This window comes from Perognathus longimembris, chromosome 7 (genome assembly GCF_023159225.1).
Source record: "Perognathus longimembris pacificus isolate PPM17 chromosome 7, ASM2315922v1, whole genome shotgun sequence".
Classification (NCBI taxonomy): Eukaryota; Metazoa; Chordata; class Mammalia; order Rodentia; family Heteromyidae; genus Perognathus; species Perognathus longimembris.
The window spans coordinates 5,560,386-5,588,235 of record NC_063167.1 but is presented as its reverse complement, the minus strand read 5'-3'; the positions used below and the strand labels follow the sequence as shown (position 1 = coordinate 5,588,235).

At 55.9% G+C, this 27,850-nt stretch overlaps 1 protein-coding gene across 5 annotated transcripts in view; it reads right to left on the bottom strand.

Annotated features, from left to right (window-relative positions):
• Spsb1 (splA/ryanodine receptor domain and SOCS box containing 1) overlaps window positions 1–19,345 on the bottom strand; it is a 61,888-nt gene extending 42,543 nt beyond the window's left edge. For 2 of the 5 annotated variants that reach the window (XR_007211503.1, XM_048350189.1), the window contains exon 1: window positions 19,190–19,345. The gene's annotated coding sequence lies outside the window, so the exon portion shown is untranslated. Of the gene's footprint in view, window positions 1–2,887; window positions 2,943–3,811; window positions 3,843–19,155 lie in introns of those variants that run through there. The other 3 variants (XM_048350190.1, XM_048350192.1, XM_048350191.1) reach the window with 3 other exon arrangements.
• Window positions 19,346–27,850: the final 8,505 nt, after the last annotated feature.

The window sequence follows — 27,850 nt, the reverse complement described above, 5'->3', positions numbered from 1 at the left end:
AGAACAGTGCCAAGCCCTGCATAAATGGCATCTACTGGGATGAATCCTGCTGCTAGGACTCGTTTTTGTCAGCCTTCCTCTGCCCACAAAGTGACACAGAAGACTCCAATAAAGAATGTTTCCCATGACCTTGGCAGTGCCCTTGCCCAGCCAGAATCCTCTGTTCCTCACAGACCCAGTCACAAAATTTACATCTTAGCACCTCTGCCATCGGCTTGGTCCAAGAGTCAATGGACCTTATAGTGGTCAATGACAGCACGGGAGAAACGGCAACTTCACCCCCAGCGGTCTTCAGTGTGAAGCAACAGGGAGATGAGCGAGCCATTCCGCATCTGTTTTGTTGTTGGCTTTGTGTCGATACCAGAGCTTGAACTCAGAGCCTTGTGTCCTTGCTTAGCTTTTTTCACTCAAGGCTGACACTCTACCACTTGAGCCACAGCTCCACTTCCGGCCTGCTGGTTAACTGGAGATAGAGTCTCATGGACTTTCCTCCCTGCTGCCCATTAGCTTCCTCTTACCCCTTCTCCATGCACCCCTGCAGAACTAATCACAGACTCTTCTCCTGCACTGGCTCCGCGGTGGGTTTCGAGGAGGCCTTCTAAGATCTGCGCTCCCGCAGAATGGAGGCCACCCCGTACCACACGGAATATTTGGAATTCCACGGCACACTTACCTCCCTCGTGGAGTTCCTGCTTCACCCTTGGTGGACCACTAACCCAGAAACTCGACACTCACAAGGGCGGGCTGAGCCCCAGGAATGCGAGATGAGGCCCCCACCAGCAACTGCAGACTAAACCGAGGAAGGCTCAAGAGCTTTTCTCACCTTGGTGTTTTCAGAGAAACTTGTTTTGTTTTGTTGAGGGTGCCAGGGGAAGCTTGAAAGGAAATAGGACTATTTCCAGCATCTGTAATTACTGCGCTGTCTCTTACCAGAGCCCGCAGCAAAGTCTCCCCCCTAGCCATGGCCTGAAGAGCCCAAGTTAGAAACTAGGGAATCGGAGGTGCCAACAGGTGGAGAAAAGCCAGATGGCCTGTTTTTAGAGGTTGGGGGGGGGGGGGGCAGCGGTCTTTCCCTGGAGCCTGGGAGGGCCAGAGAAAAAGACACACACACACACACACTGTGCACACTGACGCATGCACACACACACACTGTGCACACTGACGCATGCACACACACACACATACACACACACTGTGCACACCGATGTAAGGACTCCCTTGGGCCTCTAGGGCTTCCCAGTGATGGGGAGATGGAGCCAGCCGGCTCTGCGCGTTCCCGGGAGAGGAGGAAAGTCCTCTGGGTGTTAAGCCATCTGCTCCGCCAGCTGAGCAGGTGGACACGGACAACACACGGGGTCAGTGTGGGCCCAAGAGACAATGACGGCTAATCATGGCCTCTGGTCTGACTTTTTCTAGCCGAGAGCCCAAGTCTAGAACAATGCTTGCCCTCAGTAGCTATCTGCACATAATTAGAGGAGGAAGTTTCAGCTGTGCAAAGAAACTAGTGGGGACTGGAGACAGAAACCCACAGCAAGCACCGGACCCCTGAGCTGAGGGGGAGAAGAGGCGACGTCTAGCCTGAGCTTGCAAAGGGTCCCCTCCTCCCCGCTGGGAGAGGGCACAGGCCGGCAGCTGGCTCAGGCCCGGGGCGGGAACGGGAGGAGGCAGGGAGCTGGCTTCCGGCCTGACCCCTGGGTGGAGGGCTAGGGAAGCCAAGGAGGAGTTCTCTCCAAGCCCCCGGTGCCTGTCTCCTCACCCGCTCGCCTCTGGGGGAGGGGCCCCGAGGGACAGCGGGACCGGCGGGGCAGGGGGAGTCCAGCCCCAGCCCTGGAGAGGAGGCCGGGCCAGGCCGCAGCCCTGGGCTGGGCGCCCATCAGAGCCCCTCTGCCCCAGTCATCCTGGGTGACAACTGCCAGGTCAGGGGGCTGTCCTCCCGAGCTGGCGAGTGCCCGGGGACGTGGGCAGAGCGACCGCAGCCCTGAACACACAGAAGAGCAATTCCCCGGGCAACCGTCGTCCATGAGGCACCCGCCGCACACCTGTCTGCCCCATGACCTCACGCCCGGTCTACAGACGTGGAAACGAAGGCTCAGGGAGACGAAGGAACCTGGCCAGGACCCAAGTCAGAAGCCAGAGTCAGCGCCCACGACCTGTACCAGACACGAGCCTGGGAGCAGGGCGGCCTCGGGACAGATGAGCATGGCGGGAGGCCGCGTGGGTCCTCAGGGAGAGCACAGTCCCTGTCCCCTGCCCGCTCCCCAGGCAGCCTGGCGACCCTGCCAGGAGAGGGGGAGCAAGAAGGCCGTGGCCAGAGAGAAGCACGCGGCGCGCGGGGGTCCGGGTGGGCGCGGAGCGGCGGGGGGAGGGTCCACGGCTGCCTGCCTGGCCGAGACCGGGGGCACGGTGGCCTCCGGGCGCCACGTCCAGCTCAGCCCTCACCCGCCACTAGCCAGAGCCCAAGGCCCCGCCCACACTGGCCACAGGAAACGGCGGCTCTCCAGGCTGAACTTCCCAGAACAATCATGCACTTCCCCAACCTGCCCGGAAAGGAGGAAGGCGCACAGCTGCTTCCTGCCCCCACCTGGCTCGTCCCAGCCCGCCCCTGTCCACACCGCTTCCTCTGGCTCCTGGGAACTGTCAGGCCGAGCTGGGACACGGTGGCCCTTCACACACACGGAGGACAAATCGAAGGTCAAAGAAGAAGCAGCAACTCCCATCCAGCCACCGGTTCATCAGCAGGGCTTAGAGACTGTCTTTTCCCACCGGGTGGCCTGAAAATCCCCCCCCCACCCCATCCCTCCATTTGTCTGTCTGTCTGTCTGTCTGTCTGTCTCTCTCTCTCTCACACACACACACACACACACACACACACACAACTTCCACATACCTGGAAACATTGATTTTGATGGTATTTATTAGACTCGATGACTCCAGGTCCCAGCTCAGCTCTTGGTGGCTTCCTTCCTTCATCCCTCCTTCTCTCCTTCCGTCCCTCCCTCCCCATCTTCCCTTCCCTTTCGACTTCTCACACGTCCTGAATCCCTCGGCTCCACAAGGTCTGCCCAGATTCACCTGCTTGGTAAACCTTGGGCCCCATGGAAATCCCAGGCAGCCCTGCTTGGCCTTCGCTGCCTCTCCACCCCCCCCCCCCCCCCCCGCAGCCCCGGGTGATGATTTGGAAGTTAACTGCCGGATGGCACCTGAAGCAAACCCTCAAAGGCAGACCGGGGGCCTGAAATGTACCTGCTTTCTTTCCCCCAGGAGTCCCAGATCCCAGAAAGCACAAGAAAAGCAACACGCAGCTTACCTATGCTACCTCATCCCATGGGGTCCTCATACCCTCAGTCAGCAGGGGGAAACTGAGGCTCGGAAAGGCTAAACAACACACCAATTTGAGGAGGCAGGAAGTATCCGTGCTGGAGGGCAGCCACCACCCCCTCTGATTCGCAGCTCCCACTTGCAGACTAAACACGACTGCCCGGGGTGGCGGCGGTCTCCCGGGACCAGACCGCCTCTGCCATGCTACAGGAGAGCCGCCTCCTCCTCAGAGGTCACGCCACAGCCGGCCTGCGTCTAAACGTACGGGCTCCAGGGCGCCCAAATGCTCCTGCTCTCCCCTCTAACAGATCAGAGTCTTTGCCACAACTGGCACCCATCACCCCTGGTGCAGGCGTATACACACCCCTGTGCCTACCCTTCCCGCCCCCCCCCGCCCCCGCAGAGCCACCTCTCCCGCCTCCCCAGCGGGATCTAAGAAGCCCGGGCACGCGGCTGGGACGGCTGGGTCCCCAGGGGGTGGGTGCCGTCTCACCTGGCGGCGTCCTCGAGGCTCGGCTCCCCTCCCCCTGCGCGGGCCCCGGGCCGGCCACCGGGGAGGCCGGCTCTCCGCAGCCCCTCCTCTGACCTCCGGCACCTGGTCGGGCTTGTAAATGACTAAGCGATTTCTCCCCGAGCGGAGCGGAGTGCCAAGAGGCCGTGCTGGCTGCACAACGGTCCCAGGATGCCCGGGGCCGCACGCGTGGAACCCGCAATTAGTGAGCCCTCTTCTTGGGAAAGGACACCCCTCCAGGTGTGGTTTTGTTTTGTTTTCCCCTTAAATGAAACAAATCCACCCACGTAGTTACTGGAAGCACAAGTGTGTGAAACTGAGCCCTTTGCAGAGACTTAGCGTGCAGCCTGGCGGGGAGGGCGGGGAGGGCGGGAGGGCGGGGAGGGCTCTCCTAGGGGGAGCGTGGGGCGGCCCTGTGCCTCTCCGGCGACCTGGGGCCCGGCCTGCTCCACCTGCGCACCCAGGGCGGCCGATGCGGGCAGTGGATCTATTTGGGGGTGGGCTGTGCTCTGAGGTCAAGTTCGTGGGCACTGGATGCGACGTGCAATGCAGTGCAGTGCACCACAGAGCAATCAGACCCCACCAAAGGAGTGCAGCCTGTCTGGGCCTCAGTTTCCCCATCTGCAAAAGGGGTGGGCCAAACCCAACAGTGTGTGTGTGGTCCCCAGAGCCCTGAGGATGGACAAGAGCTGCTCCGTGCTGGCGATCCCCAAGCACGGGCCCAAGGCAGGAGAGGGAGGGAGGCGTGGGTCTCAGGGCCCTGAACCTCGGCGCCAGCTTGACTCTCATTCCCGTGGAACCAGCCCCGTACTTCACCTCCAGCACCGCCAGGTAAGGTGTGCAGGGGCTGGGCCGGGGCTGGGCCAATGGCCAGCAGGAGCGGGAGGCCCCCGCCTCCCTGGGCCAGAGCTGGTGACCCTGCCCGGCTTCTTGGTCTCGCCTTTCGTCTTGAGAGAGGGTAGATTCATCCACGTTTCATTTTCAACCAGTGCACGATTGTGACTTTAAAAACAAACAACCCACTGAATTTAATTGCCAACTTTTTAAAGCCAGGATTCTTAGAGGAGGGAGACAAAGGTCACAAGGGCCAGTGAGCCACAATGTCTCAGGGCCACCCCGGTACGATAAGTGGGTTCTGCTTTGCCGCACGCAGTCCCCTCCCCTGCCCTACAGCCTTCCTTCCTGGCCCCTGCGGCCTGGACAATTTGTGATTCACTTCAACACCCTAATTTTATTTAGGAGCACGGGTCTCAGCCACTGGCCCCTCGAAATGGCCACAGGAAGCGTCCCTCGGGAAGGTAATTAAAGCCTGACACTTAAGGCTGAAGTTTCCTAGAGAAAAATGAGGCCATGTAAAAAGACCGATGCCCAGCCTCGCTGAGGGAAAACCAGGGGTAACGCTCTTGTTTTCTCAAAGTCTTTCAATTTCCTAGACAACAGAGCAAGGGCCAGGACCCTGGCTCTCTGTCCCCCATCCCTCTTCCTCTCTGAACCCCATCCCTCTTCCTCTCTGAACCCCATCCCTCCTCCTCTCCGTCCCCCCATCCCTCCTCCTCTCCTGGGTAGGAGCCTGGACAGCATCTCCCAGGCTGGCTTGGCTCTGGCCAGGCGAAAGGCAGGCAGCAGGGGCAGATGGGTGAATGGCAGCCCCAAGTTCATCTTCCCATCTAGGACAGCTTTGGGGAGCCCTTGGCTTCCCTGGCCAGCCAGCTGTTCTGTATTTGTATATTCTGTAAGCGGGTTCCGTGGGGCACGGCCAGGGGTGGGCACCGCCCAGCAGTGGCACTGAGAACATCCAAGAGGCACTTGCAGAAATTTCCAGTTGTCTATGTCCTGAAGGGAAAAGTATGAGACTTACGGTCTCCATTTCTTTCTTTTTGGGGGGGGGGGGCGGGGAATAAAACTGGGGCTCCTCCTCAGGCCTCACAGTTACGAGGCTGTCTTCTACTTCAGCCACATCCCTCACCCTTTCGTGCTTTATTTCTCAGATAAGGTCTCACGCTTTCTGCCAGGGATGGGGTGTGTGTGTGTGTGTGTGTGTGTGTGTGTGTGTGTGTGTGTGTGTGTGTGTGTGTGTGTGTGACAGACACAGTCTATGAGCTTCCTTTTCTGGATTATACTCCTCACTATCATACTCAGCTTGTTGGGTGGGATGGGGTCTTGCTTTCAACCCAGACTAGCCTCGAACCACAATCCTCCTGATCTCTGCCTCTGGCCGGCTGGAATTGCAGCACCTGACACAGCACTCGCACTGGGCATGCCTGAACTCCCAAGATGCAACACTGCAGGGACATTCTCTCACCACCTCTCCATCACCCTCCCGTGCCAGATGAAGACTCCCCTCGCTCGGAACGTCCTCCCCGCACGGCAGCCCAGACGCACCCCAGCCCCAGGCCAGGGCCGCGAGGCCCTGTAGAGACGGCGGCCTTCTGGTCTGTTCCGGCTCCCGGGTGGAGGGGCTGTCCGCAGGGGCACCCAGCCTGACCGGTGGGTGGTGTGCCCCGGGCCGGCCATCTGACTGACGGTAGCTTTTTAGCTGTACTTCTCTCATCTGAAAAATGGACTACATTTATTTGAGCCGGTCCTGGGCAGCAGGTGGGGTCGATGGTGGGGGGGGAGGTCTGGGCGGCCAGGCACACCCCATCGCTCCAGCGAGGGAGCCCCTGGCCTCCACACCGTGCTGGGTGTGAACCGCGTGAATACACATCCTGTGCCAACCTCCCCCACACAGAACCAAGCACCGCCCGCCCCGGGCCCAGCAGCCCGCAGGCCCTGCTTCGTCTTACAAGGTCCAGAGAGAAGCAGCCATTGGCCTCCTGACTAGAGCTTTCTCCTCCTCAGCTTGTCTGCCTCTCAAGACTCAGTGACTGGAAAGTGGAGGCCAGAGGCTCCCATCTGTAATCCTAGCTACTCAGGACACAGCCAGCCCAGGCCAATCAATCCATGCGACGCTGACCTCCAAATAACCAGCGGAAACCCAGAGTGGCCCAACTGGTAGAGTACCAGCCATACGCAAAAAAAGCAAAGCAAGAATGCAAGTTTCAGGGTTTGAGACTCAGTACTGGTTAATAATAATAGACTTAATGACAGAAATAATAGCTTAAGACAGAAAACAGCACTTTTTTTTTTTTCTCTTTAAGCATTGCTACTTTACCTGGCTACGGCTGAAGCACAATCTAGGACTCCAGAGAAGGTGACCCCAGGAAGTAAATGGAGGGCATACCCCACGTCCCCAAACACGGTGGATAAAGCCAGTCTCATTCCTGACACCCAGACACCCAGCCCCTCACAGAGCCAGCCTGGATGCTGTCTGCTTGCCCCTGGTCTCATCTGCTCTAATCTAGTCCTGACAGTTACCAGATGCATTTTTTTTTCCAGTCCTGGGAACTCACAGCCTGGGCGCTGTCCCTGACCTTCTTTTGCTCAAGGCTCTCTCACCTGAGCCACAGTGCCACTTTCAGATTTTTCCAGATTTATGTGGTACTGAGGAATCAAACCCAGGGCTTCATGCATGCTAGGCAAGCACTCTACCACTAGGCCGCATTCCCAGGCCTACCTGATGCATTTTGAGGAGAGATCAGAGGCAGAGAGGCTGAGAGAAAACCATTTGCACTTAGCCTTTAGGGTAGTGGTCTCGATCTTTGCGTTGGGACAACAGTACTGGGGACTGAGCTAAAGACCAGGCACTTGCTAGGCAAGTGCTCTGCCATTTGATCTACACCTCCAATCCTTTCATTTTCTTGTTTTTCAGTTAAGATCTCTTACTCTCACCCAGCCTCAGACTTCGATCCCCCTACTTTTGCCTCCTTTGAACTACTGTATATTCAGCAGTTCAAACTACTCCACTCAGCCGGGCACTGGTGGCTCACGCCTGTAATCCTAGCTACTCAGGAGGCTAAAACCTAAGGATCACGGTTCAAAGCCAACACAGGCTTAGAAAAGTCTGTGAGACTCTTCTCTCCAATTAACCACCAGAAAACCAAAGTGGAGCTGTGGCTCAAGCCTTGAGCTGAAGAGCTCAGGGACAGCACCCAGGCTCAGAGTTCAAGCCCCATGACCAACCCAAAACAAAAAGCTACTCTCCTCTAAAATTCAGTCTTGCATAGAATGTTACCACTCAACTTCCAAAAAAGTCCAAACTGAGGGCTAGGAATGTAGCCTAGTGGTAGAGTGCTCGCCTTGTATACATGAAGCCCTCTGTCTGATTCCTCAGCACCACATATATAGAAAAAGCCAGAAGTGGCGCTGTGGCTCACGTGGTACAGTGCTAGCCTTGAGCAAAAAGAAGCCAGGGACAGTGTTCAGGTCCTGAGTGATTCCTCTGGTTCGAACGGCTCTGAGGTCTTACAGGAAATTGGGGACAAGAGTGCAAATGAGCCAGCTTTCATAAACATCTCAAGTACAAGAGCCCCAGCTGACCTTTCCTGGGATTCTAATGTTATTCCTAAACCTGACAGCACTTTCCGAAAAGAGGGTGTGTGGTGCACATCAAACAGATGAAGAACCAAGCAGGAATTGCTGATGCTGGGCCATCGGGGATTAGAAGTCGAGGTATCAGACTCTTCTACTGTCTGTGTTTGAAATTTCCATAATAAAAATACATAAACCAAACCTTAACTCTGGTGAGATGTTAGCAGGAGAAAGAAACCCAGCCATGGCAAGGATCAGTGACAAGACGAGGTGAGACATGGTCCCTGGGCTGGCCCTGTCCAGGCCACATCCTCCCTCCAGACATACACGAAACCCTCCCCATCTTGCCCCTGCTGCCCTCCCCCACCCCCAAATGCTCCCCTGCTTCCCTTCTCCCCAGCACCCCGGCCCATGCCCAGGACATTCTGGGCACCCCTGTCATGGGAGATGGGCCTGTCTCTCCCAATGCACAGATGCCTTCTGGTAGCAAGAGCCCTGCACTGTTTGTATCTTCTGCGGGCTCACAGGTGAATGCCGGAAAGAGTGAATCCGTGTCACCAGGACGAGCCGGCTGCCTGGGAGAATGATGGAGGGGTGACTCTGATCAAGATTTATTTTTTGAAGAAAGAAGTGTCTGGGCAGCGGGGACAAATCATCCATGAGCTCTGCTGAGCCGTTCTCCAATGGGCTTCTGGAGAGGCCTAGGAAAGAGGGGGGCATGAGAAAACGGGGACAGAGGCGTGAACCAAACCTGGGAGATCTGGGAATGGAGGCTGGTCCGTGGCTGGCTGGTGGTCAGCATTACTCTTCGTGTCCCGGATTGGGGGCCAGAGCCATGGTGCCCCCACTGAAATCTGGGCTGTAGGCCTCCCTAGCTCCACAAGCAAGCAGCCTTACCTCACCTGCCATCGCGGCGAAGCCCATGTCTACTCCCAGAGCTCGCAAAGCCCATCTTGAAAAACACCTCCAAGATGCCAGGTGCTGGTGGCGCACGCCTGTAATCCTAGCTACTCAGGAGGCTGAGAGCTAAAGACTGTGGCTCAAGGCCAGTCCAGGCAGGAAAGTCTGTGAGACTCTTATCTCTAATTCACCCCCAGAAAGCTCACTCGCTGCTGTGGCTCAAAGTGGTAGAATGCTAGCCTTGAGTAGAAAAGCTCAGGGACAGCTGCCAGGCCCTGACTTCAAGCCCCATGACCAACCAAAAACAAAAAACCCAAACCCTCGGAGGCACAAAACAAAGCCACTTGCAACTTTGAGCAACTATAATAAAACAAAAACAAAACAAAAACAGAAACCAAGTGAGCTTTGACAGCTGAATGGGTGGGCAAAATGGCACACCGTACAGTGGAATTTCAGCCCTACAGAGGTAATTCTGGCGCAGGCTACAATATAGATGGATGCTGAGGAGGTTATGCTGAGACAAACCCGTCACCAAGGGGCAGGTGCAGCACAGTTCTGCTTAACGGAGGCACCAGAGCAAGCCAATCCATAACCACAGACAGAATGGGGGCACTGGGAACACTGGTGGTCACTGGGGACTGAGCGTCATTTCGGGAGGGACAGAAATGCTGGAGATGGAAGGCAGGGATGGTTCACAGCGATGTGAATGAGCCTAATGTGACCGAGTTATAACCTGTTTGTACTTTACCACGATGTTAAAAAGAGACAGAATCACGACGCTGTAAACCGCGAGAAGCCTTCCCAGACACGCTGGGCCACCCTGGCACCAGGTATCAGATGATCATCAAAAGTGGCCACCCAAGGAGGCCCAGGCAGCAAGACATCAAAGGTCCCCTTCCCAGACCCAAAGGTGAGCACCAACATGGCTTCACCCAGGGCTGCCAGCGGCAGCATCAGTGGCTTGGTAAGCAAGACACCAACTGGCGTACTTGCCTTCTCTTCCCAGCCTCCTAAATAAACTTGACACATTCCCCCGTCTCAGGAGTTTGGTCATAGCAGCAGAAAATGCATGAAGACACCATCCCTGTGTATTTTTGCTCCGTCTGGGCCCCTAGGTGATTGGATGGTGCCTGACCACATTGAGGGATGATCTCCTACCAGCAGAACCCCCAATTCATACCCCAAGGTGGTGCAATCATTCCTTCCAAATGCCATGACATGGGTTTCAGTTATAGCACCAGAGAGACCGGCGCAGGGCCCTGTGAGCATTGAGAATGATGGATGTTTTACCAGATAGCTAGGTGTCCCTCAATCCAGTCAGTTGACACCCCAAATCAACCCTCACAGACCTCCCTTTGTCAGTTGGGCACCCATACACATCTCCTGATCCTGCCTCCAAGACAATACCAAGACCAAGATCAATGCAGTATCCTACCTGCAACAGAGACACCCTAGTCCCTTACCCAGAAGGAGGCAATGTCCCCGAGTGCTGTTTGCTCTCTTCTCAGATTCTGTAACTGAAACACCATGGTGCAGAAGTAATAATGATTGGTTAAGTACTGGTGACTCATGCCTATTATCCTAGCTACTCAGGAGGCTGAGATCTAAGGATTGCGGTTTAAAGCCAGCTCAGTCAGAAAAGTCCATGAAACTCTTATCTCCAATTAACCACCAAGATGTGGTAGTGTGGTTCAAGTGGTAGAGCACCAACCTTGAGGAAAAAGCAAGAGTCAAGATGTCGAGTTTAAGCCCCGGTATTGGAGCACACACACCATAATAATGATTAAATCCGGATGTAAATCTACCATGTTTTGCATGGTAAGGAAAAAGAGGCAAGAAAACAAAGGTATCTGCTTACTATATGCATAGATTCCCCAAAAGACATTCTCCATGAACTAGGAAGAGCCCATCACAATCACAGTCCTGGTTTCTATAACTGTTCATGCAGATGGAGCTGGGATTCACAAATCCCTTCCACCTACTCTATCCCCATCTCAGCAAATGGTGGTTTGTTGCCAGGGGGTCTGGCCCATTCACAGTGCTGCCTGGATTGGCTGACCTTGATCTTGGGTCATGGCAAGGCTGAGCTGCCCTGAGGACACCTCTGTATGTGTTATGCCCTCCCTCGTCTGCACTGTGGGGTGCTGGAACCCTGGATCACGCACCCCAGCCAGCACCTCGCTCTCCTCTTAGCCTGCTGACTCTGGAGGCATGTGCATTCCCAAGTGACTGAGTGGCTGGACACTTCAATGGACTCGTCGCTATGGCTCCAGGTAGAAACACTGCTCACTGCCCCTGTTCCCTGCCTCCCCCACCCCCACCCCCAACAAGACCTCTAGTCCGGCAGAGCAGAAAACAGGAGCACACATTTTGCTTCTGGTTGAGCGGCACTGTTCCCATGTCCACCCTTGCTTCTTGGCCCATGATTCCTGGCTATAGAAGGAAAGTATCATATCTACCCGAGAGGGAGCATAGGCAGCCTTCTCCAGAGCCGCACCCCAAGCCAGCCAAGAGACAGCTACCTCGCTGGCACTGTAACCATGTCTTCAACATTGCACCATTCTACCAAACAAGCTGGTAGGCTAGCAAGCATGGCGGGGGGCAGGCAAGCCCAGTGGATGCCCTGGGCGTGAGCCCATCGCCGCGCTTCTTTGGGTGTGAAGTTGAGTTCCTTGTCAGAAGCAGTGCTGTGTGGAATTCCGCGAAGGAAATGGGGGGGGGGGGGCGCGTTCTGGAATCCACAGATGGTACTTATGGCAGAAACCTTGTGTGCAGGGAAGACAAACCCATCTCCAGAGCAAGTATCTGTGCCAGGAAAGACAAAGTGCTGTCCCTGACATGACAGGCATGGTCGGCGGAGCCAACCTGCCCGCCAGGTGACTGCCTCGTCATCCCAGAGTTGATCCGCTTGGTGCTGGTTTCTGCTCAGCCACGGCTTTAGCCAGAACATCCTTGGTGAGTGGAAGTCCATACCTTTTAGCACAACTTCCCTGCCTACCACCAGGGCCACTTAGGTCCTGAGTCCACTGGGGATGACAAAGGTAGCTGGAGACAGAGTCCAATGGGTATCCACAGAGGGGTCACGCTAGCCCCGTGATTACAGAGGTCACCCTCTGATGGGCATTCACAGGGGATACAAATGTCATCCTGTCCTTTGTCCACTCAGAGAGGTCTAAGTGCAAACCTCGTCCCCAAAGGTCATTGCAACAGATTCTCCTATGCCACTCCTTCCAAGTCAAGCCATTAGCAAAGGCCCCCAAGTCAGCATATAACATGCATCTGGCCACTTCTCCACTGCTGATGACAGGAAACTTGGCCTGGCCCCTACAGGAGCAGGGTAGGAGACAGAGGTGGGAGGAACTATGGATGTTTAGGTCACCTCTTCATGGAACTTGAACCTTTAGGACCCGCTCAGCCTGATCATGGCACTCTCCTTCCACGTGATAAGGTAGGGAGTGCTGTTGTACGCACCCAACTTTATGGCTTTGTGGGGCAGGCAACAACACCCCGGTAACATGGGCAGCTCCGGTCAAAGGCTCACGTTCCAGTTCCGGTCTGGCGTGCCAAAAGGTGTCTCTCAAAGGGAGAGTAGTTATTGGAGGTTCTGGCTGAGCCTTGCTCCCAAATCCCAGCGCCCTGAGCTATGATTCACTTATGGAGACTGCCAAGGGCTCCAAACAGCATCTGCCACTTCAGGAGCCATTGGAGCTCCTGCCGTGATCTAAGAGGCAGAGACCCTGCACAGCAGCCTGGACCCATTGCAGAGACTTCTCCTATTCTAGGCCACACTCGGACCTTGCACATTTGGGGGGTCACTAAGCAGTTGCGCCAGAGCAACAGTCAAGTGAGGGGCCTTTAAAGTCCACTAGCATTAGCACTATCATTCTCCAGGGTGGCTGCATGCTGTGGACAGGCCAAGTGGGGTGTGGTAGGAAACCCCACTCCTGGCATCTTTCATACCCTTGAGGGGACACAAATCTCTGCCATCCCGTGAAATCACGCAGTATCGTCTCTGGTTCACAATATTCCCAGTAGAGGCTACTCCTTTTCCTTAGCTGCCACAGCAGACCTAACTCCACACACCAGGGAGCCAGTGTGAGAATTCTGTCAGCTGCTGGCTACGTGTACTCGTCACGCTTCCTGGACTAGAGAAAGAACCTCAGGATTTGTGTGGGGAGCGTGAGACCTATTGTGAGTTGGACCTGATTTAAAATGCCACTGGTCACGTGACCTCCATCAGCACCTCTCTAATCAGAAGTCCACCGTGACATTTCTGGTCTCCTGGAATCAATGCCAGCTCAGATCTGGATCCCAGCAGTCCCAGAAGGTCTGATTATTTCCCTATCCCCAGTGCGCTCACCCTGATCAAAGGCCGTAAGACCCTTCGGAGAAGGCTGATGGGAAGATTTATTATCGATTTATTAGTGTACTTGGGTCCCCATGTAGAGGGGCACAGCCTTTCCTCATTTAGAAGTCCAGAGCCTACTCAGTGGCTCAGGCCTGGAAGTGTGTGTGTGTGTGTGTGTGTGTGTGTGTGTGTGTGTGTGTGTGTGTGTCCTGAGCCTTGAACTCAGAGCATGGGCTCTGTCCCTGAGTTTTTTTGCTCAAGGCTAACACTCTACCACTTGTGCTATTCCTCCACTTCTGGCTTTTTGGGGTGCTTAACTGGAGGTAAGAGTCTCATGAACTTTCCTGTCCAGGCTGGCTTCAAACCCCAATCCCTGGATCTCATCCTCCTGAGCCATTGGGATTATGGGTATGAGCCACCAGCACCCGGCTAGTCTCTGCTATTACGATTTACGTGAGATTTCAGTCCGCTAGAGGTCTTATGCAGCTTGTCAAGAAGGTAGCTCGCTTTCCGTCCACCTCACTTCTAGGAGCACAATGATTAACTCACCAGCACCCTAGTCTGCAAAAGCCAGACGGCCCTGATTGCTGCTTTGCTTCTGCTGCGCATTACAGTAATTACTAATTACGTCTACCTTGCCTTTGGAGGTAGAGTGCTGCTGCGTGGCCCCATCACCCCAGGACCCAATTATTCCCACTGCGTTCCCATGTTCTAAGTGGCTGCAGTTCTAGGGGAGGAACAATCACAGAGCTCTTCAAGGGTGCAGCAACTCCCCTCAGATCCCTTTCCCAGGACTGCTGGAAGTGTCTTGAAGTCCCGCCCACTGTGTGGCTGGGTTCAGTGACAAGCCCACTCAAGCATTCCAATCTCCCTCAGCCTGTGAATCCCTTCCTCCTCCAACCCAGGGAGCTTCTGCATTTTTACTTCACTCCTGCAAGCCAGCCTCCCTCTCCCCGCCCCCTCCCCCCGCCCCCAGTGCTGGGGTCTTGAACTCAGGGGTTTGTGCTTGCTAAGCAGACATTCTACCACCACTTGAGCCATGCAACCACCCCTTTTTGTGTTAGCTGTTCATGAATAGTCTTGTGCTTTCGCTTAAGTTGATCCAGACCATAATCCTATCTAAGCCTCACATGTAGCAAAGATATAAGCACGTGTGCTACCATCCTAGCTTATTACTGGAATTATTATCACCGACTTTTTGCCTAGGTTAACCTAGAACTAAGACCATCCTAATCTCCACCACCCAAGTAGCTGGGATTACAGGTGTGACCCACCCACCTAGCACGAGCCAGATTTTGGTCCACATGTCAGTTAACAAGCCCACCAAATGACCAGACTCTTTCCTAACTCTCTGAACTGCAACATAAATGGGAGAATTTCCATGTCCACAAATCCCCCCCCCCCATATCCCTCCCCATCGACTCCCAGGTCTCTGCTGTGGGAATCACAGAGCTCATGAGTTCTTCTCGAGTGTGGGGCACCTCTTTGGGGGTCACTGAAAATACTTTGCTCCTTGTAGAGGGGGTGACCAGGTCACATGGGTGGAAACTGCAGGTGCCCCCAGAACACAGATGCTTATTTAACAATCACACTGGCCCCCAAATAGCCAGCCACTGAGGGCAGCTACTCCCGGCTGATCTGGCCAGGTGGAGTTCACATCACAGGTAGGTCCTTCCAAACCTGGATGTTAAGAGGTCTACTCTCCGTCCGTTGCAAGTGTGGGGTCCCTTCATTTTCTAAGAGGTGCCTTGGTGCAGTAGAGGCTTCCAGAACCTTCCATCCCCAGCAGAGTCAAGCGTGCTAGGCTGGGGTTGAGCTCTGGTCCACAGTGTATTGACAGACCACTTCCTGGTGCCCACACCCACATTGCCCAAGGCCCAGATCTGGACGGCAGGCAGGGCCGGCCCTGGCCCTGGCAGGTTCTCCTGTCCAACCTCCGGCGAGGCCCGGGGAGCCCAAGCCCGCTGCCGATGAGGTCTCTCTCACCATGCATGGACTCATAATTCTTAATGTTGGGCAATGAACAGAATGTCACAACAAAACAAGCAGGAAGCTTCCCAAAGGCGCCAGGGAGTTGCAACAAGATCTCCTCCGTGGGGCTGGGAACATGGCCTAGTGGCAAGAGTGCTTGCCTCGTATACATGAAGCCCTGGGTTGGATTCCTCAGCACCACATATATAGAAAAGGCCAGAAGTGGCGCTGTGGCTCAAGTGGCAGAGTGCTAGCCTTGAGCAAAAGAAGCCAGGGACAGTGCTCAGGCCCTGAGTCCAAGGCCAGGACGGGGGGGGGGGGGGGAAGATCTCCAAGAGCCACTGGTGTGCACGGTCCTCCCTCATCAGCATGACGTCGACCTCGCCTCCAAGGAGGAAAGGCCTTGCTCACCTCTCCCATGCCCCAACCCAGAGCAACAGGCAACCCCTGTGGAACCAAAGTTTTGTGTTTGTTTGTTTTAAAGAAAACTGATCTTCTTACATGGAAAATAAAGTTATCAATTTAAACCTTGGTACATTTTATAAAAACAAGAGGTAATGTTGTAATAAAACAGCCGCAGCCTCAGCTGGCAACATACTTGGAACAAAAGTTTAAGCCACTGGGTGCTTGATAAAAGATGGCTTGCATCTGTCATTGTAGCTACTCAGGAGGCTGGGATCTGACAGCCACAGTTCTAAGCCAACCTGGGTAGGAAAATCTGAGAAATTCTTAGCTCTAACCAGCAAAAAGCCAGAAGTAGAGGTATGGCTCAATCAATACACCTAGAGTCCTGAAGCTAAGGGAGAGTACAAGGCATTCAAGCCCTGGTACTTACTTTTACACACACACACACACACACACACACTTAGATCTGGTACTAGAACCTTCCATAAAACTGGTCTGTACCATGACCATGATCAGAGCACACACTGAACTCTCAGTCACACATGGCTAGCACCTGGCCTCGAGCAGAGCTTCGCCAGGCGGGTTGGGAAGGGGAGAGCGCGGCTGAGCGAGCTCCCACGGAGAGCCCTGCGAGCGAGATCTCACCTGGTGGGAGGGGGTGGCTGGCTCTGCTCCTCGGGGCAGATGGAGACACCCGAGCCTGCCCTTAGGCTTTTGTCTGATACAGCTCAGAACAAAAGATAAATCGATTCAGGCACAAGAGCCACCTCCTATTTCTTGAGAAGAATTAGTGCCCACTTGCCAGACTAAACTCGTGAACGCCCTAGGAATCAGAGGATTTGCAAAATGCATCAGAGGCAAGTTTCCATCCAGGTGCAGGTGCACCGCAGAGCACACCCCACACACATCAGCCGCACGAGCCACTCGCTGGCCCCCGCAAGCAGGGAAAAATCAGACATCTGTGCTGACTCCAAGGGAAAGAGTTTTATGCAGCAGCCCTGGGGAGCCCTGGTGCACTGGAGCAGCCCAAGGAATGCGGCCTCGCCTAGATCCAAAGTGACATCACTGGGGCCCTAGGCAGGACCTGTCCTTCCTAAGACCCTGGAAGGCACTGGTCTCGTGGCAGCCTGCCCCTAGCTTGTTCCCCGCTGTGGCTCAAGGCACTACTGCTTCTAGGCAGGCAGAGCAAGACGCTTGAGCCAGGCCTTGGTGGCTCACACCTGTAATCCTAGCTACTTAGGCTGAGATCTGATTGCAGTTCAAAGCCAGCCCGGGCAGAAATGTTTGTAAGCTTCTTATCTCCGGTTATTCAGCAAAAAGCTGGAAGTGGAAGTGCATGTAGCTCAAGTGGTGCAGTGCAAACAGGCCAAGTGCGAGCTGAGGCCCTAAGTTCAAGTCCTACTACTGGCACAAAATAAAAAAGGAAAGTGTGGGAATGTCCCAGCCTGCCTAGAAAGTGCAAGGCCTTGAGTTCAAACCCCAACATCACTGAAAAAGAAAAAAGAAAACCTTGTCAAAGTGTTACATCTCCTATGCACACACACTCTACCTGCTAGGTAAAGTACTCCTGGCAGGATAAAAAAAAAAAGCAGAGAGGAAGAGAAGGAGAAGAAGAGCTTCGAATGAGCTAATCCAGCCCATCACTTTGCAGCTGCCTGGCCCGTGACCTTAGGGCCAGGGCTAGTAACCAACAGCACCAGCCAGGGCTTGTGGGTCTTGGTCCACAGCCCTGTCTGTGCAGTTTGAGTAAGTCACACACCGTCTTTGGGCCTCTGCTGAGACAGGAAGAGAAGGCCTAGCTAGATGCCCAGACCCTTCCCTGACTCCTAATTCCTTTCCATCTATGCAACCAAATGCTTCATCTAGTGCCTCTCAGAGCTGGTGCTTAGGAAGGTTTGAGAAGTCAGAAGCCAGCCCTGCTCCCTTCCTGGCTTTCCGCTCTCCACAACCAGGGGATGAAAGCCTCTTCCAGCACACACACACACACACACACACACACACACACACACTCACACACACACCCCAAAAATCCTTCCAGGGACACCAAGCCTTAGTCACAGGGACGTTTCTCTCACCAAGAACACCTGTTAAAACTCAGCTCATGAGCAGTTTCTGATGCTACTGGCTGGAGAGTTTAATTAAATATTACTCACTCAGGAAGCAGCCCCTGCCAACTCACCACCAAACTGAAGTTCGTTTTCAAAGAAAAAGAGAAAGAAGGAGAGGAGCCTGCCCGCCCCCCCCCCCTCCCCTTGGCTGGCACTGCAGGGGCTTCCCTGGGCGGTCATGGCTGGCTGTCCGGCACAGCCCGCCCCCCCCTTCCAGAAACAAGCAAGAGCCCCCAGTTAACACTAACAGCAAACACAATGAAGTCACACACGCGCACAAACACACCCCAAAAGTAGTCACAGACCCACACACATTTGCACAGACACACTCGGGCATGCATCCACTACTCAATACAACTCTCTCTCTCTCTCTCACACACACACACACACACACACACACACACACACACACACACAACTTCCGGGCAGCATCCTCAAGGGCACATTTGCCTCCATCCACTCCATCTTGAGCAGGACGGCGGTCCCCGGGACCCGCACACACCCAGGCTCCGGCTGCCCCGTCCTGCGATCCCACCCACGGGCGCCGGTTTTTCCGTTTTCACCGATCCCCTCGCAGGACCCTCGCCTCTTCCCCCCGCTCCGTTGCCGGGAGAAGCCGGCTGGGCGGGTGGCGCCGCCGGCCGTGTCTCCCGGGGCTCCGGGGAAGGTGCTGCGGGCCGGGCCGGCGGGGACCCGGGGGCCGGGCGGGCCGCGCGGCCAGCCCGGTCCAGACTAGCGGAAAAGCGAAACTAACTGGGCCGGGCCCGGTCCGCCAGCCAGGGCTGCGGGGCCGGAGTCCGCCCCCGCCGCGGCGGCCCCGGACGGCCTCGGGACGCGGGTCCGGGCGCTGGGCACCGGGAGGTCCGGCCGCGCACCCCAGGCCTCCCGCTCGGTCTGCGGCGGCCGAGGCTCAGCCCTGGAGGCGAGGCACCGCCGGGACCCGGGCCGGGACCGGGCCCGGGGCCGGGACCCCGCCGGCGTCGCCCCGCAGGTGAGACCCGCCATCGACGCGGCGGCGCTGGGCGGCGCCCGGCCCCCCTCCCGGGACTCGAACCTCCGCGGAGCGGCCGCGGCCCCCCGGGCTCCGCCCCGCGCCCACCACCCGCTCGGTGCGCGCCCGCCGCGGCGCCCTCGCGTCCGCCTCCACCCCGGCCCCCCACGCCGGGCCGCGCGCGCCCACCCACCGGGTCCGGGTCCTCGGTGTCCCGCGCTGCCTACCGCGCCCGGGGAGGCCGTCGCCCTCCGAGACCCTGAAGGTTCTGGGCGCCCGGGCCGCGCCCACCGCAGGGAGCGAAGTCGCCTCCTCCCCGCGGCCCCGGCGCCAGCGCCTGGAGCCTGGCAGCTGCTGCGAGCGCGCGGGCCGCCCGAGCGCGACTTCACTGCGGGGAAGGAAAGGCAACGGACGGCTTTAAAGTGAAAAAAGCCAAACGCGCCGGGGGCGGGCCCGCCCCGCCCCCGACCACGCCCCCCGGGGCCAGCCGGCCCCGCCCCTCTCCTGCCCCACGCAGGCCCCGCCCACGGGCGTTCAGCGTGGCTGCGGGCGTCCGGGCCCCGCCTCCCGGCCCCGCCCCGCCCCCGGCCACGGCCACCGAGGCCAGCCGGCCCCGCCCCCCTCCTGCCCCACGCAGGCCCCGCCCACGGGCGTTCAGCGTGGCTGCGGGCGTCCGGGCCCCGCCTCCCGGCCCGGCCCCGCCCCCGGCCACCGAGGCCAGCCGGCCCCGCCCCTCTCCTGCCCCACGCAGGCCCCGCCCACGGGCGTTCAGCGTGGCTGCGGGCGTCCGGGCCCCGCCTCCCGGCCCGGCCCCGCCCCCCCGGCCCCGGTGTGGCAGCCGCGGCCTGGGCGTGGCCAGCCCCAAGCCTCCGCCCCGCTGGAGGCGCCTAGGGGCCAGGCCGGGCCTAAGACCTAGCTAGCAACCAGGGGGGGGATCGAGCCTCACTCATTTAGACAACGTAGGGAGCCGATGGGAAATCCCACCGTTTAGTGCTCTGTAATGCTGAGGGACAAGAGACCCGTATGTAAGCTGATAGGTGCCCACAGATAATGGGGTCCCAGGTCTCGGGGACCCCCAGGGCGCCCCCTCCCCCGCACCCGAGCATCCAGGACGGCCCAGGCTTAAGGATGTCTGCACTCCTTGAGAGGAGTGTGTGTGTGTGCGCGTGTGTGGAGAGAGAGAGAGAGAGAGAGAGAGAGAGAGAGAGAGAGAGAGGGGGCAGAGACAGGGTTCATCTTGCTGTGTCGCCCAGGCTTGCGATTTGCAATCTTCCTGCCTCCGTCTCCCCAGTGCTGGGATCACGGGCTTTTATCACCAAACCAGGCTTAGAAATTGGGTGAATGAATGAATGAATGAATGAATGAACAGCTGCCAGGAAGGGTCCCAGCTCCGGGTGTTCTGCGGTTCTGACTTATGAAAGGAGTTTTCTAGCCCCTTCCTACCAGAGCAGTCCCTTAGGACTAAGGAGATTTTATATATATTTAAAGACACCTGCTGTTGAAAGAGTAAAATCCCCTTCTCTTTCCTACCACCCACTGTGTGTCGTCTCCACTCATCTTTACTATAAGCTGTGAGGGCTGGGCAGACACCCTACGCTCTTCGGAAAGATGAAACGGTCACTGCCTGAAGGCTGATGAACCCGGAGCCCAGCTGGCTGTTTGACATGAATGTCTGACGTCTTTTCACATCGCTGTACCGCACAGTGCTTGCCTTTCGTTCTCAATCCAGGATAAGGCAGATGCTTCCGGGACAGCTGTGGACACTCAGGACACAGACCTGAGTGCAGGCCGACCTCCCCTGTGACATTCGAGACCCAAAGGGCAGCCTCGCTGGCAAGCCAGGGCTGCTCTGAACTCTGACTTCCTCTGGGCCTTTGGCAATTAGAGAGCAGTTACGGTATTGGGTGACATGTGGGTTGTTTCAGGGCAGAGCAAGCACAGGTCATGATTAGAGTGGGTAGGAACTGTTCACTTGGGGTTCAAGACCCCACCTTTGATAGGAGGGCCCTGACAGAGACAGTTCCCAATTAAAAGACGCTGACTCCTCCAGCACCTTCAACATTCATCTTGAACTCTCAGTCCTGATCTAGTCCGGTCTCTAAGTCCTGCTGGCCCCAATTTCCAGAGGCATCTATAGGACGTGAGATGTCCCCTTCTCCAGAGCCCCAGGCATGTGGGCTGGCTGTTGGGGAGCTGACACCCCAGCAGTGACAGCTATGGCTCACACGACAGTTGGGCAATCAATCCTGAAGGCCACATTAGGCATAAACTCATATCACTGCTGATACTATTGTTTGTTAAAAAAGATACATAATCTTACAGTAGTGTAACGTCAGCTGATAAACACTGTTTTAACATCAGCGGGTAAACACTGGAAGCCTGACTCAGCTCTGAAACCAAGGCTGTGCGGCCCACAAGGGCCCACAAGGGTGACTAGGAGGGCAGTGGCTCTGGGCTCCCAGATACCCATCCCTACTCTACCCTCTTCTTCTGCAGTGATGCAGTCGATCGTATTTACTCACTTCCTTAATTTGACTCACAAAAAATGATAAGAATAAATGATTAGGGAGCCTATTAACATAAACTCCTTTTCTTCTTATCTAGAATAGACATCTTGGATACGATGTGACCCTTAGGGCAGAATTCTGCCGCCCTCACAGGATTAGGGGCTCACTTCTTTCCTGAGACATGTTTGCTCGTGGGAGTGAATGATTAGAGAATTTGGAACTAGATAAGCATAATACAAACACCAAGTCTGCCATTCCCATGCTGTGTAATCTTTTTTACTTTTTTGCTGGTCCTGGGGCTTGAACTCAGGGCCTGAGCACTGTCCCTGAGCCTCTTTCTGCTCAAGGCTAGCACTCTACCACTTGAACCACAGCACCACTTCTGGCCTTTTCTGAATAGTTTATTGGAGGTAAGAGACTCCTGGACTTTCCTGCCTGTTTTGGCTTTGAACCATGATCTTTAGATCTCAATTTTTTTGGGGGGGGGCCAGTCCTGGGCCTTAAACTCAGGGCCTGAGCACTGTCCCTGGCTTCTTTTTGCTCAAGGCTAGCACTCTGCCACTTGAGCCACAGCGCCACTTCTGGCCTTTTCTATATATGTGGTGCTGAGGAATCAAGCACTCTTGCCACTAGACCATATGCCCAGCCCCAGATCTCAACTTCTTGAGTAGCTTGGATTGTAGTCATGAGCCACACTGGTTCCCAAATCTTTAAAAAAAAAAAAAAAAAAAGGTACTTAGCCTATAGAGACTCCATTTCTTTATCTATAGAATTGTTCTGCATGTTTCCCAAGGTTTGGATGAGGAAAGGTTGACGATCATTCGATACAACAGTAATTGAACACAAAATGTTCAGGGCATTGTGTGTTAGAATGAAATCAGAGGGTTCTGAGGAGTTACGACAAGTTCCACAATAAAGAAAGGAAGGAATATGGGAGCACATTAATACGATATAAGTCCATTATACATCTCTAGCATAAGATGTATCTACCTCACGAAGTAAGACTGAAGTAGAGAAACTCTTCTCTTACAGCTTTCGATTTCCTAGTAGTCATAAATTCGAGTGCCGATTCATTTTGTAGATTTGAATGGTATGGTTTACACTGGATCACATGTTATGAGACAGTGACTCCTGCTGGCCATGTGTGAGATTGCAGTACAGCTCAATCGGACATTGTTAACCGTAAATGAGATTGGGTGGCTTTTGACCTGAGACTTGGGTAGTTACCAGGCTTGGAAAGAGTTTCTATGGCTTTAAGAAGAAATTTATAGAGAGATAATCTTGTGAAAGTAACTACAAAGTTCTTTAAAAACATTTCCAGTGACAGAATAATGAGCAAGTTATGATCGTGGTGCCTATCTTAGGCCTTTAGTAGACATTTTCATTAGTCATTCAAGATATTTTCACTATGGGACAACATCTTGAATAGTATAATAAAATTCTTTTAAAATAATACACAACTGTAATCCCAGCTACTACAGAGGTGGCTGCCTGGAAGGTAACAGTTTGAGACCAGCCTGGGGGGGGTGGGGGGTTTGCAGGACCCCATCTCAACCAGAGACTCGACATGGTGGTTCATGCCTGTGATCCTAGCTGAGGGAGGCATAGAAAAGAGGCTCATAGTTTGGGGATGCCCTGGGGGAAAACTTGAGATCCTATCTGAAAAACAACTAAAACAAAAAGGAAGAAGAAAAAGAAGGAGGAGGAAGAGGAAGAGGAAGTGGAGGAGGGAAAGCCCTCTTAAAGCACTTATGCCTTTGGTTTCCATTAAGTACTAAGGAGCTTGAGGAGTATGTATTGTGCAGTTCTGCATACTGGAACGTAGTAAACAAACAGACCAAGGTTCTGGCCTTAAAGAATTGCCATCTCAGTGACAGACTGTTGACAAGCCATAAATGGGGTCATTTCAGACAAAATGGGGAGAATAAAGGATCGTTGTACATATGTTTGCTCTGTGGTCTCTAGGGGGTTGGAAGAAAATAACCTAGTTTTGGTTCAGAACGTTAAGACACTATATAAAGAATCTAGAAAGGTCGCTGTTCTGTCCCAAGTAACAGGCCATTCACCTCCAATACTCAGAGGCTCGTTCCCCCTACCACAGCCCACCACAGGAGGGTTTGCTATGCTTGGTCCAGAGCCCCAGGTCCAGCCTCGGGGCTCCACCCACATCTTACCCCGGACCCAGCGGCATCATTAGTCCAGAAAGCATCTGTTGACATGCGCCGGCTCTGTGCAGGGAGCTTCCCGGTGCTTGTCCCAAACTCAGCAGGACTGAATTTGGAGAATGAGACTAAATAACTCCCATTCTGCCTTGTGAAAGAGCACAAAGCATTCGTCCTGCCATCCTTTACACAGAGCCTAGAACATTCTGGATGGGAACTTGGTGATGGCGTTTGGTGGAAGGGATCTCTTTTTCCTGGGGCGTGCCCTCAGTCTTTGCCTCCACGGGAGATATGGGTGGAGGAAGAAAGAATTAAGGGTCCCAAATTCATTGGATGAATGTAACTTCTGTGTGTCTGTGTGTGTGAGCGAGTGAGCGTGCGTGCACACACATGCACACATGTGCCAGTACTGGTGCTTGAACTCAGGGCTTGGGAACTGTCCTTAGCTTTTTGGATATAAACTGGTGCTCTACCCCCTTGAGCCATATCTCTGTTTCCAATGTTTTGCTGGTTCATTGGATTTAAGAGTCTCGTGGGCTTTCCTACCCAGGCTGGCTTTGAACTATGATCCAGTGCCCAGCCACACTTTGCAAAGCTTACATTTGCTGATGTGCCAAGGGCTCTGCTCTGTGTCTCAGCCATGCATTCACACGCAAGCCACTGTGCTCACACGGGGCTGGGAATGTCTCCATTTCATGATGAGAACCTGGGACATTAAGGTGATTGAGTAGCCAGGAAGGGGCAGAGCTTGCACTTGAACCCAGAGACATTCCAAAGCCTGAGCTGCCCATGTTAGAATGGCTGTGATCCCAGAGTGCCAGGGACCCACCTGAGCCCCATGGCAGAGCCAAGGGCCGCCTTCCCAGGGCCCAGAAGAACAATAAGCAAGCAGGAGACCTGAGCAAGCCTGGGCCCTGCCCGGCCACACGGTGAGGAAGGGAGGAGACTCCACCCCAAGGAGTGGCTGTGCGGGGTGGCAAGGAGGAAGGTGCGTGCCAGAGGGCCTTTGTGTTTCTTTGATTTGTTTGTTGGTTTTGTGCCAGTGCTGGGGCTTGAACCCAGGGCCCGGGTATTATCCCTGGGCCTTTGTGCTTACGGTTGCTGTTCCACCACATGAGCCACAGAGCCCTTCCAGCTCTTCAGTGGTGATTTGGAGATGAGTCTCCCAGCCCGTCCCGCGCGACTGGAAGGGGGTCCTCCCACCGCACTCCCCAGCAGCTAGGATGGCAGGACCTGGGGGCCCAGGACAGGCCACAGAGGGCAGCAATGAAATCCTGGAAAAGGCCATGCCAGGCAGCCCCACTGGTGATCCTACTGGTGGTCCCGGAGATAGACTCAGACACGCCATGCTCTCCTCCAGCCAGCCCCTCCCCCACACCATCCCCCCTCCACGCCATCCCCTCCCCCACGCCACACCCCTCCATGCCATCCCCCCCATGCCATCCCCTCCCCCACTCGATACCCCCCCTCCACGCCACCCCCCTCCACACCGTCGCCCCCTCTACGCCATCCCCTCCCCCCTCCATCCCCCCTCCACGCCATCCCCCCACGCAATCCCCTCCCCCACTCAATACCTCCCTCCACGCATCCCCCCTCCACGCCATCCCCTCCCCCACGCCATCCCCTCCCCCACGCCATCCCCTCCCCCACCGCACCCCCCTCCACGCATCCCTCCCTCCACTCCATCCCCTCCCCCACGCCATCCCCCCTCCATGCCATCCCCTCCCCCACGCCATCCCCCCTCCATGCCATCCCCGCCCCCACACCATCCCCTCCCCCACACCATCCCTCCCTCCACTCCATCCCCTCCCCACGCCATCCCCCCTCCATGCCATCCCTCCCTCCACTCCATCCCCTCCCCCACGCCATCCCCTCCCCCACGCCATCCCCTCCCCCACACCATCCCCTCCCCCACGCCATCCCCTCCCCCACGCCATCCCCTCCTCTCACTCCCGCACCGCATGCCATGGTCTCTGCCCTCATTACATCAGCCCCGCCGGGCAGGCAGCGTGCGGGCCAGCCCTGGTTACAGTTCACCCAGGACCTCAAAGGCAGGGCCAGCGTGTCCCTGCACCCCCCTACACCCCAGCAGTGACCTGCGCTCCCCTTCTCCTTGTGTGGAAAGAACTGCGTGTTCTCACATTCTAGAAGTTACTTTACAGGCCTCCTTCCCAGCGGCGGGCAGGAGGGGCTGGCGTGTCCCCCTGCCCTACTGGAACCCAGGCTACGCAGCCCCCGAATCTCAGAGTTATCTGATGCCAGCACCCAGGGGTGGGGGGGGGGGAGCACTCAGAGATGCTCATGATGGACAAATAGAGAAACTGAGGCATGCAGAACTAAATGGCTCGCTCAAGGCTCAGGGCTTTAGTATCGAATTCCAAGACTGGAAACAGAAATGTTTGTAAAACTCTCTCGGTGCTACTGACTCCACGCAAACTCAGGAACACACTGGGAAGCCATCTCCTTCCAGGGTTCAGCCCCCTAGGAGTCTGGGAAAGTGAGAGAGCGAGCGAGAGCGAGAGAGCGAGAGCGAGAGCGAGAGCGAGAGAGCGAGAGCGAGAGCGAGAGCGAGAGCAGTTACCAGGGCTTGAGCTCAGGGCCTTGTACCTCAAGTTGGCTTTTTTGCTCGGTGTAGATCCTGTCACTTGAGCCCCAGCTCTACTTCTGGCTTTCTGCTGGCTCATTGGAGATGACCCGGGCTGGCTTCAAACGAGTTTCCTGATCTCAAGAAGGAGGCCTGTTTTGTGGGGCTTGAACTCGGGTCCTGGGCGCCATCCTTGAGCTCTTTTGTGCAAGGCTAGCGCTCTACCACTTTGAACCACAGCGCCACTTCCGGCTTTTGAGTGATTAGTTGGAGAGCACCCTTGATGCTGAAGTTCAGGACCCCCTGGGGCCCTCATTAGCACCCCCATGTGGGCCCCAGAGGTGGGCTATGGGGCTAATACCACGGGAGCAAACCTTTAGAAGACTGCCCGTCAGTCATTCCGTGCAGGGCCTCACCTGGATTTGCATCATCTCTCCTCAGGCTTGGGTTCCACTCAGCAGGAAAATCGCTGCGGGTCTTCACCCTCAGAACGCCCATCACTTCAGTAAGTGAGGCCTGCCAGACTTTTCTAGTACCCAGTCATTGTGTTCCCTTTGTCACAAAGAAGTCTTCCGTGGGTAGGCACCTTCGGATGACGCAAACAGCCTATTCCTATTCCGATGTTTCTTTCCCTGTGTGTTTCCTCCCTTGAGCTCAGCACCCACCGAGTCTACCCAAGATCCCAGGAGCCGGGGAGGCAGAGACTTGGAGTGGAGCGAGGCCACTCCCTTCCAGTGAAAGAAAGCACCCCAGTCAATATTTCAGGTGCCAGCTGAGAAGCTGCTTCCTGGGCCGAAGGTCTGTGGTGTGGTCGGGTGGTGGCTGACCCTGTTGGCAGCAAGGACAGAGAGAAAGAGGAGGGGGAGGGGAGGAGAGGGAGAGGGAGGAGGAGGAGGAGGAGGAGGAGGAGGAGGAGGAGGAGGAGGAGGAGGAGGAGGAGGAGGAGGAGGAGGAGGAGGAGGAGGGATGTCTGGGCCTCATCTCCTTGGGCAGGCTCAGGAGAGATGCTGACATCTGGTTTTTTCCTGCTCAGAGGGTGGGTTTGCTTGGCATTCTAGAACCTTTCAGGAAATAATGGCAATGGGACCCAAGCTGCTCTGGCCCCTGGGTTTCACTCCCACCGGGACCACCAGGCACTGGTACTGGGCAGGCGTGGCTGACCTCCATCCGGGGCTGCAGGACACTCCTGGGAGCCCCTGGGACCAGGGCCCAGAGCCAGGGCCAGCTCGGGCATGCCAAGCTGGGCTCCCCGGCCTGGGCCTTGCCCAGCCTCTGTGCCCAACTCCATGATGGGGTACAGGGGCCTTCTGGGACCCCAATTGGGAAGACCCACCCCCCGGGCTCTGAGCAGCTCAAGAGCCCATAGGAGCCACGGCAAAGGACCTCAGAGAAGCTGTGCCTTTATTAGAAGCTCTGGTAGCGGGGGGGGGGGGGGGGGGATGCCACTGTGGCCGGGAATGGCCACCTAGGCAATGCTGGTGCGGAAGGCCAGGCTGGGCAGGCCTGGGGCCGGCCACCTCCACAGTGAACAGAGCACTCTGAGGCAGCTCTGAGCTTTCAAAGGGCTTCCATCTTTCCAGAGAGATCCCCTGTGTCTAGGAACCCTGGGAAGTTAGCCCCACCTGGGCTGCCGGG